We start from the raw sequence: 14,182 nt of genomic DNA on the forward strand, positions 1-14,182 counted from the left end.
ATAAAGACCATGGGGACCCATAGAGACCCATAGGGACCCATAGAAACCGTGGGGATCCATAGAGACCATAGGGAACAGAGACCCATATAAACCATAGAGACCCATAGAGACCTATAGGGCTCCATAGTGACCCATAGAGACCATAAAGACCCATGGAGACCCATAGAGATGAGACCCATAGACCCATAGATAGTCATGACGACCCATAGAGAGAGACCCCTTAGAGACCATGTGGCCCCATAGAGACCCATAGAGCTCCATAGAGACCCCCAACCTGCCCCACCTCCACTCTGTTGCCTTCTAAACTGCCCCATAAGCACTTCATTACCCCCAACCTGCCCCACAACCCCTCCGTTGCCCCCCAACCCTGCCCCATAACCCCTCTATTACCCCCCAACCTGCCCCATAACCCCTCCATTACCCCCCCAACCTGCCCCATAACCCCTCCATTACCCCCCAACCTGCCCCATAACCCCTCCATTACCCCCCCAACCTGCCCCATAACCCCTCCATTACCCCCCCCAACCTGCCCCATAACCCCTCCATTACCCCCCCAACCTGCCCCATAACCCCTCCATTACCCCCCCAACCTGCCCCATAACCCCTCCATTGCCCCACATGTGTGTGTCCCCCCCCATAGAGCGGGACCTCGACCGGTGCCACCGGCAGTCCTCCAGCCAGCAGAGGGCGCTGTTGCACGACGTGCTCATGACGTACTGCATGTACCACTTCGACCTGGGTATGGGGGGGGGTCCTTAAAGGGGCAATGGGGGGGCTCGTTAAAGGAGCAATGGGAGGGAGGGGTCCTTAAAGGGGCAATGGGGGGCGCCCCTTCAAAGGTGCAATGGGGGGTCCTTAAAGGGGCAATGGGGGGGTCCTTAAAGGGGCAATGAGGGGCTCTCCTTAAAGAGGCAATTGGGGGGGGTCCTTAAAGGGGCAATGGGGGTCCTTAAAGGGACAATGGGAGGGCGGGGTCCTTAAAGGGGCAATGGGGGGTCCTTAAAGGGACAATGGGGGGAGGGCTCGTTAAAGGGGCAATGGAAGTAGTCTTTAAAGGGGCAATGGGAGTGGTCCTTAAAGGGTCAATGGGGGGGGGAATTTCTTTAAAGGGGAATAGGGGGTGTCCTTAAAGGGGCAATGGGAGTGGTCCTTAAAGGGGGAATGGGGGGGGGTCTTAAAGGGGCAATTGGGGTGCGTTCCTTAAAGGGGTAATGGGGGGGGTCCTTAAAAGGGCAATTGGGGGGGTCCTTAAAGGGGCAATGGGGGGGTCCTTAAAGGGGCAATTGGGGGGTCCTTAAAGGAGCAATTGCAGGCGCTCCTTAAAGGGGCAATAGGGGGGTTTATGGGGGTCCCTATTGACACACCACCCCCCAACTTCCCCCCCCCCAAGGGTACGTGCGGGGCATGAGCGAGCTCCTCCCCCCCCTCCTGAGCGTGATCCCCGACGAGGCCGAGGCCTTTTGGGGGTTCAGCAGCATCATGGAGCTGGTGGTGAGGGGGGGGGCAAAAAGGGGGGGGGGGAACAAAATGGGGGGGGGGAAATAGGGGGGACCGTAAATGGGGGCAAAATTTTGGGGGGACCCCAAATGGGGGGGGGGCAAAATGGAGGGGGACCAAAAAGGGGGGGGTAAAATAGGGGGGGAACCCCAAGTAGAGGTGGGGGAAAGAGAGGGGGACCCTGAAAGAGGGGAGGTCCTAAAGGGGGGGGGGAAAGGGGGGGGCAAAATGGGAGGGGGGGCAAAATGGGGGGGGACCCCAAATAGGGAGGAGAAAGAGGGGGGCCCTAAAAGGGGGGGGGCCTAAGAGGGGAGGGGGTCCTAAAAGGGGGGAGGCAAAAATGGGGGGGGGGCAAAATAGAGGGGAACCCAAAAGAGGGGGTGGAAAGAGGGGGGACCCTAAAAGAGGGGGTCCCAAAAGGGGGGGTCAAAGAGGGGGTTCCCAAGGGGGGAGCAAAATAGTGGGGGGACCCCAAATGGGGGGACACTTAAAGGGGGGGGACTCCCAATAGGACCAAAAGGGGGGGACCTTAAAAGGGGGGGGACCCCAAAGGATGGGGGGGCCCAAATTGGGGTCCCCCACAATAGGGAGGGAGGGGAATGGGGGACCCCAAAAGTGCCTTAAAGGGGGTTTTGGGGGAGGGGGGGCCTGGTTTTAACCCCCCCTTTTTTGGGGGTTCCCCCCCCTTTTTGGGGTCCCCCCCCCCAGGGGAGCAGCTTTGGGCCAGGCCAGGAGAGGCTGCAGCAGCAACTGGGAGAAGTGGGGCAGTTACTGGGGGTGCTGGAGCCGCGGCTGGGTGAGAGCATGGGGGGGGGGACCCCAACAATGGGACCCCCAAGTGGGGGGGGAAACCCCTAAAATGGGGGAGGGGACACCCCAACAATGGGACCCCCAAATGGGGGGGGGAACCCCTAAAATGGGGGGAGGGAACACCCCACCAATGGGACCCCCAAATGGGGGGGGGGAACCCCTAAAATGGGGGGAGGGGACACCCCAACAATGGGACCCCCAAATGGGGGGGGAACCCCTAAAATAGGGCCCTAAAATGGGGGGAACCCCTAAAATGGGGGGAGGGAACACCCCAACAATGGGACCCCCAAATGGGGGGGGGGAACCCCTAAAATGGGGGGAGGGGACACCCCAACAATGGGACCCCCAAGTGGGGGGAACCCCTAAATAGGGCCCTAAAATGGGGGGGAACCCCTAAAATGGGGGGAGGGAACACCCCAACAATGTGACCCCCAAGTGGGGGGGGCACCCCACCAATGTGACCCCCAAGTGTGGGAGGGGGCACCCCAACAATGGGACCCCCAAATGGGGGGGTGCAACCCAACAATGTGACCCCCAAGTGTGGGGGGAGGGCATCCCAACAATGTGTCCCCCAAGTGTGGGGGGGGGGGCATCCCAACAATGTGACCCCCAAGTGTGGGGGGTGCATCCCAACAATGGGACCCCCAAGTGTGGGGGGGGCACCCCACCAATGGGACCCCCAAGTGTGGGGGGGGCACCCCACCAATGTGACCCCCAAGTGTGGGGGGGGCATCCCAACAATGGGACCCCCCAAGTGTGGGGGGGGGGCATCCCAACAATGTGACCCCCAAGTGTGGGGGGTGCATCCCAACAATGGGACCCCCAAGTGTGGGGGGGGCACCCCACCAATGGGACCCCCAAGTGTGGGGGGGGGCACCCCACCAATGGGACCCCCAAGTGTGGGGGGGGGCACCCCAACAATGTGACCCCCAAGTGTGGGGGGGGCACCCCAACAATGAGACCCCCAAATGGGGGGGTGCAACCCAACAATGGGACCCCCAAGTGTGGGGGGTGCATCCCAACAATGGGACCCCCAAGTGTGGGGGGGGGCATCCCAACAATGAGACCCCCAAATGGGGGGGTGCAACCCAACAATGGGACCCCCAAGTGTGGGGGGTGCATCCCAACAATGGGACCCCCAAGTGTGGGGGGGGGGCACCCCAACAATGAGACCCCCAAATGGGGGGGTGCAACCCAACAATGGGACCCCCAAGTGTGGGGGGGGGCACCCCACCAATGAGACCCCCAAGTGTGGGGGGGGCACCCCAACAATGAGACCCCCAAATGGGGGGGGCACCCCACCAATGAGACCCCCAAGTGTGGGGGGGGCACCCCACCAATGGGACCCCAAGTGTGGGGGGGGCACCCCAACAATGGGACCCCCAAGTGTGGGGGGGGGCAGCCCTAAGGCGCTGCTCCCCATCCCTGTTGCCATGGCGACCGCAGAGGCCCGGGGTACCCGGAGCTGCTCCCGGTGGCTCCAGCTCCGCTTCCAGCCCCTGCTGGGGCCTGAGGGGACCAAGAGGGTGTGGGAGGTAATGGGGGGGTGTGGGGTATTATGGGATGTGGGGTATAGGATATGGGGTGTATGGGGTGTGGGATATGGGGTGTATGGGGTGTGGAGTATGGGATGTGTGGGGTGTGGGGTATGGGATATGGGGTGTATGGGGTGTGGGGTGTGGAGTATGGGATGTGTGGGGTATGGGATGTGTGGGGTGTGGGGTATGGGATATGGGGTGTATGGGGTGTGGGATATGGGGTGTAGGGTATGGGATATGGGGTGTATGGGGTGTGGGGTATGGGATGTATGGGGTGTGGGGTATGGGATATGGGGTGTGTGGGATATGGGATATGGGGTGTATGGGGTGTGGGATATGGGATGTATGGGGTGTGGGGTGTGGGATGTGGAGTATGGGATGTGTGGGATACGGGGTATGGGGTGTGGGGTATGGGATGTGGGATAGGGGGTATGGAATGTGGGGTATGGGATATGGGATGTATGGGATATGGGGCATGGGATATGGGATGTATGGGATATGGGGCATGGGATATGGGATGTATGGGGTGTGGGATATGGGATATGGGATGTACGGGATATGGGGCATGGGATATGGGATGTATGGGGTGTGGGGTATGGGATATGGGATGTATGGGATATGGGATATATGGGGTGTGGGGTATGGGATATATGGGGTGTGGGGTATGGGATATGGGATGTGGGGTATGGGATATGGGATGTATGGGATGTATGGGATATGGGATGTATGGGATATGAGGTATGGGGTGTGGGTATGGGATATGGGGTGTGGGATGTGGGGTCTGGGATATGGGGTATAGAGTATGGGATATGGGGTATGGGGTATGGAATGCATGGGATATGGGGTGTGGGGTATGGGATATGGGGTACGCGATAATGGGGTATGGGATGTATGGGGTATGGGACGTGGGGTATGGGATATGGGGTGTGGGATGTGTGGGGTGCGGGGTATGGGATGTGGGGCATGGGATGTATGGGATGCATGGGGTATGGGATATGAGATGTGGGATATGGGGAATGGGATATAGGGTATGGGATGTATGGGGTGTGGGGTATGGAATGTATGGATATCGGATGCGGGATAGGGGGAATGGGGTATGGGATATTTGGGATATGGAATATGGGGTATGGAATGTGTGGGATGTGGGATATGGGATATGGGGTACGGGGTATGGAATGTATGGGATATGTGCTATGGGATGTGGGGCAGGGACTATGGGCTATGGGGTATGGAATGTATGGGAATATGTGCTATGGGATGTGGGGCAGGGGCTATGGGCTATGGGGTATGGAATGTATGGGATATGTGCTATGGGATGTGGGGCAGGGGCTATGGGCTATGGGGTATGGAATGTATGGGATATGTGCTATGGGATGTGGGGCAGGGACTATGGGCTACGGGTATGGAATGTATGGGATATGTGCTATGGGATGTGGGGCAGGGGGCTATGGGCTATGGGGTATGGAATGTATGGATATGTGCTATGGGATGTGGGGCAGGGGCTATGGGCTATGGGGTATGGAATGTATGGGATATGTGCTATGGGATGTGGGGCAGGGGCTATGGGTTATGGGGTATGGAATGTATGGGATATGTGCTATGGGATGTGGGGCAGGGGCTATGGGCTATGGGGTATGGAATGTATGGGATATGTGCTATGGGATGTGGGGCAGGGGCTATGGGCTATGGGTATGGAATGTATGGGATATGTGCTATGGGATGTGGGGCAGGGGCTATGGGCTATGGGGTATGGAATGTATGGGATATGTGCTATGGGATGTGGGGCAGGGGCTATGGGCTATGGGGTATGGAATGTATGGGATATGTGCTATGGGATGTGGGGCAGGGGCTATGGGCTATGGGGTATGGAATGTATGGGATATGTGCTATGGGATGTGGGGCAGGGGCTATGGCTATGGGGTATGGAATGTATGGGATATGTGCTATGGGATGTGGGGCAGGGGCTATGGGCTATGGGGTTTCTCCCCCCCCGGCTCCAGGTGCTGTGGACGGGGCTGCCCGGCCCCAACTTCCTGCTGCTGCTCGTGTGCGCCCTCGTGCAGCTCAGTGGGGCCGGGGGGGAGCTCAGTGGGGCCCTCGATGGGGACAGCGAGGACGAGGAGGAGGAGGAGGACGAGGAGGAGGAGGAGGAAGGGGACGGGGACCTCCCCCCCAGGCCGGGGATGGGGACACGGAGGAGGAGGTGGGGATGGGGGCATTGGGATGGGGACATTGGGATGTGGGGATGGGGGCATTGGAATGGGGACATTGGAATGGGGGTATTGGGATGTGGGGATGGGGATGGGGACATTGGGATGTGGGGATGGGGGCATTGGGATGGGGACATTGGGATGGGGACATTGGGATGTGGGGATGGGGGCATTGGGATGGGGGCATTGGAATGGGGGTATTGGGATGTGGGGATGGGGATGGGGACATTGGGATGTGGGGATGGGGGCATTGGGATGGGGGCATTGGAATGGGGGTATTGGGATGTGGGGATGGGGATGGGGGACATTGGGATGTGGGGATGGGGACATTGGGATGTGGGGATGGGGGCATTGGAATGGGGGCATTGGGATGGGGGCATTGGGATGGGGACATTGGGATGTGGGGATGGGGGCATTGGGATGGGGGCATTGGAATGGGGGTATTGGGATGTGGGGATGGGGATGGGGACATTGGGATGTGGGGATGGGGGTGGGCATTGGGATGGGAACATTGGGATGTGGGGATGGGGACATTGGGATGGGGACATTGGGATGGGGGGATGGGGACATTGGGATGGGGACATTGGGATGGGGACATTGGGATGGGGGGATGGGGACATTGGGATGGGGGCATTGGGATGGGGACATTGGGATGGGGGCATTGGGATGTGGGGATGGGGACATTGGGATGGGGACATTGGGGTGGGGACATTGGGATGGGGGCATTGGGATGGGGGCATTGGGGTGGGGACATTGGGGGTATGGGGTTGGGGACCGTTCCTGCCCCCCCAGGTCCCGTGGCTGGACCCAGAGCTGGTGCTGAGCCGGGCCGAGGGGTTCCTGCTGCAGCTGAAGGCAGCGCCTGTGAGCACCCCGAAACGGGGACCCCCCATTGACCCCCCATTGAACCACATTGAACCCCCATTGACACCCCCATTGACCCCATTGAATCCCATTGACCCCCCCCATTGACCCCCGTTGACCCCCCCATTGACCCCATCCCATTGACACCATTGAATCCCATTGACCCCATCCCATTGACCCCCATTGACCCCCATTGACACCCATTGACCCCCCCATTGACCCCCCATTGAACCACGTTGAACCCCCATTGACCCCCCCATTGACCCCATCCCATTGACCCCATTGAACCCCATTGACTCCATCCCATTGACCCCATTGAACCCCATTGACCCACATTGATCCCCATTGAACCCCATTGGCCCCATCCTATTGACCCCCATTGATCCCCATTGAACCCCATTCATACCCTCAAATGGGGACCCCCCTGAACCCCATCAACTGCCCCATTAAACCCTATTGACCCCCATTGAACCCCATTGACCACCATAGAACCCCTCATTGAACCCCATTGACTCCCCCCATTGCCCCCCCATTGCCCCCCCCATTGCCCCCAATTGAACCCCTCATTGAACCCCATTGCCCCCCCATTGCCCCCCGTAGAACCCCTCATTGAACCCCATTGACTCCCCCCATTGCTCCCCCCATTGACCCCCATTGCCCCCTATAGAACCCCTCATTGAACCCCATTGACTCCCCCCATTGACCCCCATTGAACCCCTCATTGAATCCCATTGACTCCCCCCATTGCCCCCCCATTGACCCCCATTGACCCCCCCATTGACTCTGCCATTGCCCCCCCCATTGACCCCATTGAACCCCATAGAACCCCTCATTGAACCCCCTTGACTCCCCGCATTGCCCCCCCCATTGCCCCCCATTGAACCCCCATTGACCCCCCCATTGCCCCCCGTTGCCCCCCATTAAACCCCATTGACCCCCCCATCCCCTCCAGGACCTGCCCCCGACGCTGCGGGAGCTGCTTGGATTGGGGGGGCCCCCCCCGAGCCCCCCCCCGGACTCCATTGGGGACCCCCCCCCAGCACCGTGATGTGGGGGGGACCCCCCCTTTGTGGGGCAATAAAGGGCTTGGTCCCGGCCCTATGGCTTCTATAGGGGGTCTCTATGGGGCGGGGGTCTATAGGGGTTTGCAGCCATATGGGGCTCCTATGGGGGCCTATAGGGGAACCCGGCCCTATGGCGTCTATAGGGGGTCTCTATGGGGCGGGGGTCTATAAGGGTTTGCAGCCATATGGGGCTCCTATGGGGGCCTATAGGGGAACCCGGCCCTATGGCATATATAGGGGGTCTCTATGGGGGGGTCTATAGGGGACTGCAGCCATATGGGGCTCTCTATGGTGGGCTATAGGGGATCTCGGCCCTATGGCGTCTATAGGGGCTCTATGGGGGGGAGTCTCTAGGGGTCTGCAGCCATATGGGGGTCCCTATAGGGGTTCTATAGGGGTCTGCAGCCATATGGGGGTCCCTATGGGGGGTCTATGGGGCTCTGCAGCCATATGGGGGTCCCTATGGGGGGTCTATGGGGTTCTGCAGCCATATGGGGGTCCCTATAGGGGTTCTATAGGGCTCTGCAGCCATATGGGGGTCCCTATGGGGGGTCTATGGGGTTCTGCAGCCATATGGGGGTCCTTATAGGGGTTCTATGGGGTTCTGCAGCCATATGGGGGTCCCTATGGGGGTTCTATGGGGTTCTGCAGCCATATGGGGGTCCCTATGGGGGGTCTATGGGGCTCTGCAGCCATATGGGGGTCCCTATGGGGGGTCTATGGGGTTCTGCAGCCGTATGGGGGTCCCTATAGGGGTTCTATAGGGCTCTGCAGCCATATGGGGGTCCCTATGGGGGGTCTATGGGGTTGTGCAGCCATATGGGGGTGCTTATAGGGGTTCTATAGGGCTCTGCAGCCATATAGGGGTCCCTATGGGGGTTCTATGGGGCTCCCTATGGGCTCCATGGGGCGGTCCCCCATCTCCTGACGTCACCCGGAAGGGGCGGGGCCGCTCTGGCCCCTCTCTATGGTTCGGGCGGAGCGTCGCTCCCTGTGGTCCCCGCCCACTTCCGCTCCGGACCCGGAAGTGACGCCGGGAAGTGACGTCAGGCGGCGCCTACCGGAAGCAGCGCCCGGCGCGGTCCCGCGCGCGGGGAGGTGAGCGCGGGAAAAAGGGAGGGGGGAGGGGTCGCCCTCCGTCGTGACGTCACGCCCGCGTGACGTCACGCCGCTCTCCCCGCAGGTACCCATTGGTTGGATGTCAGGGGGGCGTTGCTGCTGACGTCATCGCTGACCTCACCGACGTGGACGTCGCCACTGACGTCATCGCCCTTGCCGCGCCCATCGGTGCCGTCGCGATTGGCGCTGTTGATGTCAGCATTGACGTCACGTTGATGTCACTGTGACGTCATTGGCGTCGCGTTGACCTCGCCCTTGACGCCATTGGCGTCGCATTGACCGTGCCGTTGACGGCGGTGACGTTGCCGTTGATGTCATTGCCGTCACATTGGCATCGCTGTTGACGTCGTTGGTGTTGCGTTGACCTCGCCGTTGACGTCATTGATGTTGCGTTGACCTCGCCGTTGACGTCATTGATGTTGCATTGACCTCGCCATTGACGTCATTGATGTTGCATTGATCTCGCCGTTGACGTCATTGATGTTGCGTTGACCTCGCTGTTGATGTCATTGATGTTGCATTGACCTCGCCGTTGACACACCATTGACAGCATTGGCATCACCTTGACCTCACTATCGACGTCATTGACATCGCTTTGACCTCACCATTGATGCCATTGACATCGCCTTGACCTCATCATCAGCATTGACATTGACATCACCTTGACCCCACCATCAACATCAACGTCATCGCCTTGACCCCACCATCGACATCAACGTCATCGCCATCGCCTTGCTCTCACCATCGACATCATTGACATCGCCTTCACCTCACCATCGACGTCATTGACATCGCCTTGACCTCATCATCGACGTCATTGACATCGCCTTGACCCCACCATTGACGCCATTGACATCGCCTTGACCTCACCATCGACATCGACGCCATTGACATCGCCTTGACCTCACCATCGACATCGACGCCATTGACATCACCTTGGCCTCATCATCGACATCGACGTCATTGACATCACCTTCACCTCACCATTGACTCCATTGACATCGCTTTGACCTCACCATCAACATTGGCATTGACATCGACGTCATTGACATCACCTTGACCTCACCGTCGACGTCGTTGACATCGCCTTCACTTCACCATCAACACCATTGACGTCTCCTTGCCCACACCATCGACGTCATTGACATCGCCTTGACCTCACCCTTGACGCCATTGACATCGCCTTGACCTCACCATCGACATCGACGCCATTGACATCACCTTGGCCTCATCATCGACATCGACGTCATTGACATCACCTTAATCTCACCATTGACTCCATTGACATCGCTTTGACCTCACCATCAACATTGGCATTGACATCGACGTCATTGACATCACCTTGACCCCACCATCGACATCGACGTCATTGACATCACCTTGACCTCACCGTCGACGTCGTTGACATCGCCTTCACCTCACCATCAACACCATTGACGTCTCCTTGCCCACACCATCGACGTCATTGACATCGCCTTGACCTCACCCTTGACGCCATTGACATCGCCTTGATCTCACCATCGACATCGACGCCATTGACATCACCTTGGCCTCATCATCGACATCGACGTCATTGACATCACCTTCACCTCACCATTGACTCCATTGACATCGCTTTGACCTCACCATCAACATTGGCATTGACATCGACGTCATTGAAATCACCTTGACCCCACCATCGACATCGACGTCATTGACATCACCTTGACCTCACCGTCGACGTCGTTGACATCTCCTTCACTTCACCATCAACACCATTGATGTCTCCTTGCCCACACCATCGACGCCATTGACATCGCCTTGACCTCACCCTTGACGCCATTGACATCACCTTGACCTCACCATCAACATTGGCATTGACATCGACGTCATTGACATCACCTTGACCTCACCGTCGACGTCGTTGACATCTCCTTCACTTCACCATCAACACCATTGACGTCTCCTTGCCCACACCATCGACGCCATTGACATCGCCTTGACCTCACCCTTGACGCCATTGACATCGCCTTGACCTCACCATCAACATTGGCATTGACATCGACGTCATTGACATCACCTTGACCTCACCGTCGACGTCGTTGACATCTCCTTCACTTCACCATCAACACCATTGACGTCTCCTTGCCCACACCATCGACGTCATTGACATCGCCTTGACCTCACCCTTGACGCCATTGACATCGCCATTGACATTGACGCCGTCGCCTTGCCCTCACCATCGCCTCCATCAACCCAACGCGCCCCCCCCCCAACCATGGCCGAGGCCGTGCACTACATCCACCTGCACAACTTCAGCCGCTCGCTCTTGGAGAGCCTCAACGGGCAACGCCTGGCCGGGGCCTTCTGCGACGTGACGGTGCGCATCCGCGAGGCCACGCTGCGCGCCCACCGCTGCGTCCTGGCCGCCGGCAGCCCCTTCTTCCACGACAAGCTCCTCCTGGGCCACTCGGCCATCGAGGTGCCGCCGGTGGTGCCCAGCGGCGCCGTGCGCCAACTGGTCGAGTTCCTCTACAGCGGTTGCTTGGTGGTGGCTCAATCGGAGGCCTTGCACCTCTTGACGGCCGCCTCCGTGCTCCAGATCAAGACCGTCATCGATGAGTGCACGCAGATCCTCAAGCGGGGACGGGCGCCCGGTGGCGGCAAGGCCATGGCGACGCCGGTGACGGCGCCGGCACCACCGGGCTGCCATAGCCGCAAGCAACGGCAACCGCTGCGCCTGCAGCTGCCGCTCAAGGAGGAGGACGAGGAGGAGGAGGAGGAGGAAGAGGAGGAAGAGGAGGACGAAGCCTTGGACCCAACGCCCACGGAGGAGCCGCCGTTGTTCGGCCCCGGCGATCCCTTCCTGCCGCCGTGGCCCGGGGACGACGCCGAAGCGTCGGCATCGGTGACGCCGGGATCGGGGTCCGGCTTCGCGGCGCCGGCCCCAGAGGCCCCAAAGGAAATGGGGCGAGGAGGGAGCGGGGGGGGGGGCCCGGCCGGACCCACACGAGGCCCCCAGGGCTCCTTCCAGTGCGGGCACTGCCAGAAGAGCTTCAGCTCCCGCAAGAACTACAGCAAGCACATGTTCATCCACTCGGGTGAGGGCGGGGGCTATGGGGGTTATGGGGGGTAATGGGGGCATGGGGGGTAATGGGGGACATGGGGGACAATGGGGGGTATGGGGGCATTGGGGGGCATGGGGGCAATGGGGAGTGTGGGGGGTATGGGGACATGGGGGCATGGGGGCAATGGGGGACATGGGGGGCGTGGGGGCTTTTGGGGCAATGGGGGCATGGGGGCAATGGGGGGTAATGGGGGGTATGGGGAGCGTGGGGGGTATGGGGACATGGGGGGCAATGGGGGGCATGGGGGCAATGGGGGGTATGGGGGGCAATGGGGGGTATGGGGGCAATGGGGGGTAATGGGGGTATAGGGGCAATGGGGGGCATGGGGACATGGGGGGTATGGGGACATGGGGGGCAATGGGGGGTATGGGGGGCAATGGGGGGTATGGGGGCAATGGGGGGTAATGGGGGCATGGGGGGTAATGGGGGGGACAATGGGGGGTATGGGGGCAATGGGGGGTAATGGGGACATGGGGGGCAATGGGGGGTATGGGGGCAATGGGGGGCATGGGGGCAATGGGGGGTATGGGGAGTGTGGGGGGTATGGGGACATGGGGGGCATGGGGGCAATGGGGGACATGGGGGGCGTGGGGGCTTTTGGGGCAATGGGGGCATGGGGGGCATGGGGGCAATGGGGGGTAATGGGTATGGGGAGCGTGGGGGGTATGGGGACATGGGGGGCAATGGGGGGCATGGGGGCAATGGGGGGTATGGGGGGCAATGGGGGGTATGGGGGCAATGGGGGGGAATGGGGGTATAGGGGCAATGGGGGGCATGGGGACATGGGGGTATGGGGACATGGGGGGCAATGGGGGCAATGGGGGGAATGGGGGGGAATGGGGGGTATGGGGAGCGTGGGGGTATGGGGACATGGGGGGCATGGGGGCAATGGGGGGCATAGGGAGCAATGGGGGACATGGGGGGCATGGGGGCTCTTGGGGCAATGGGGGGCATGGGGGTAATGGGGAGCATGGGGGGCATGGGGACATGGGGGGCAATGGGGGACATGGGGGTTATGGGGACATGGGGGGTAATGGGGGGCATGGGGATATGGGGGGCAATGGGGGCAATGGGGGTAATGGGGGGCATGGGGACATGGGGGGCAATGGGGGGTATGGGGGGCAATGGGGGACATGGGGGGCAATGGGGGTAATGGGGGGTATGGGGGCAATGGGGACATGGGGAGCAATGGGGGACATGGGGTTATGGGGGACATGGGGGGAATGGGGGATATGGGGGCAATGGGGGCAATGGAAGGCATGGGGGCAATGGGGGGTAATGGGGGGTATGGGGGAGCATTGGGGGTATGGGGACATGGGGGGCAATGGGGGTCATGGGGGATATGGGGAAGGTTGGGGGACAAGGAAGGGACGTGGTCCTGCGTTGAGCTGTGTTGATCCATCTCAACCCACGTTGACCCACACTGGTCCATGTTGACCCATAGGAATCCATACTGCCCCATCCTGCCCCATATTGCCCCATCCTGCCCCATATTGCCCCATCCTGCCCCATATTGCCCCCTACTGCTCCCCATTGCCCCCTATTGCTCCCCATTGCCCCTACTGTTCCCCATTGCCCCCTATTGCTCCCCATTGCCCCTACTGCTCCCCATTGCCCCCTACTACTCCCTATTGCCCCCTACTGCTCCCTATTGCCCCCTACTGCTCCCTATAGCCCCCTACTACTCCATCGCTCCCTACTGCTCCCCATTGACCATTCCTGCTCCCCATTGACCCGTCATGGTCCATGTTGACCCATATTGCTCCCCATTGACCCATCCTGCTCCCCATTGCCCCCTACTGCTCCCTATTACCCCCTACTGCTCCCTATTACCCCCTACTGCTCTCTATTGCCCCCTATTGCTCCCTATTGCCCCCTACTGCTCCCTATTACCCCCTACTGCTCCCTATTGCCCCCTATTGCTCCCTATTGCCCTCTACTACTCCATCACCCCATACTGTTCCCCATTGACC

The sequence above is a fragment of the Pezoporus flaviventris genome, unplaced genomic scaffold (genome assembly GCF_033815535.1).
Source record: "Pezoporus flaviventris isolate CSIRO_AGI_PZ_B2104156 unplaced genomic scaffold, CSIRO_AGI_Pfla_v1 ptg000752l, whole genome shotgun sequence".
Lineage (NCBI taxonomy): Eukaryota > Metazoa > Chordata > Aves > Psittaciformes > Psittacidae > Pezoporus > Pezoporus flaviventris.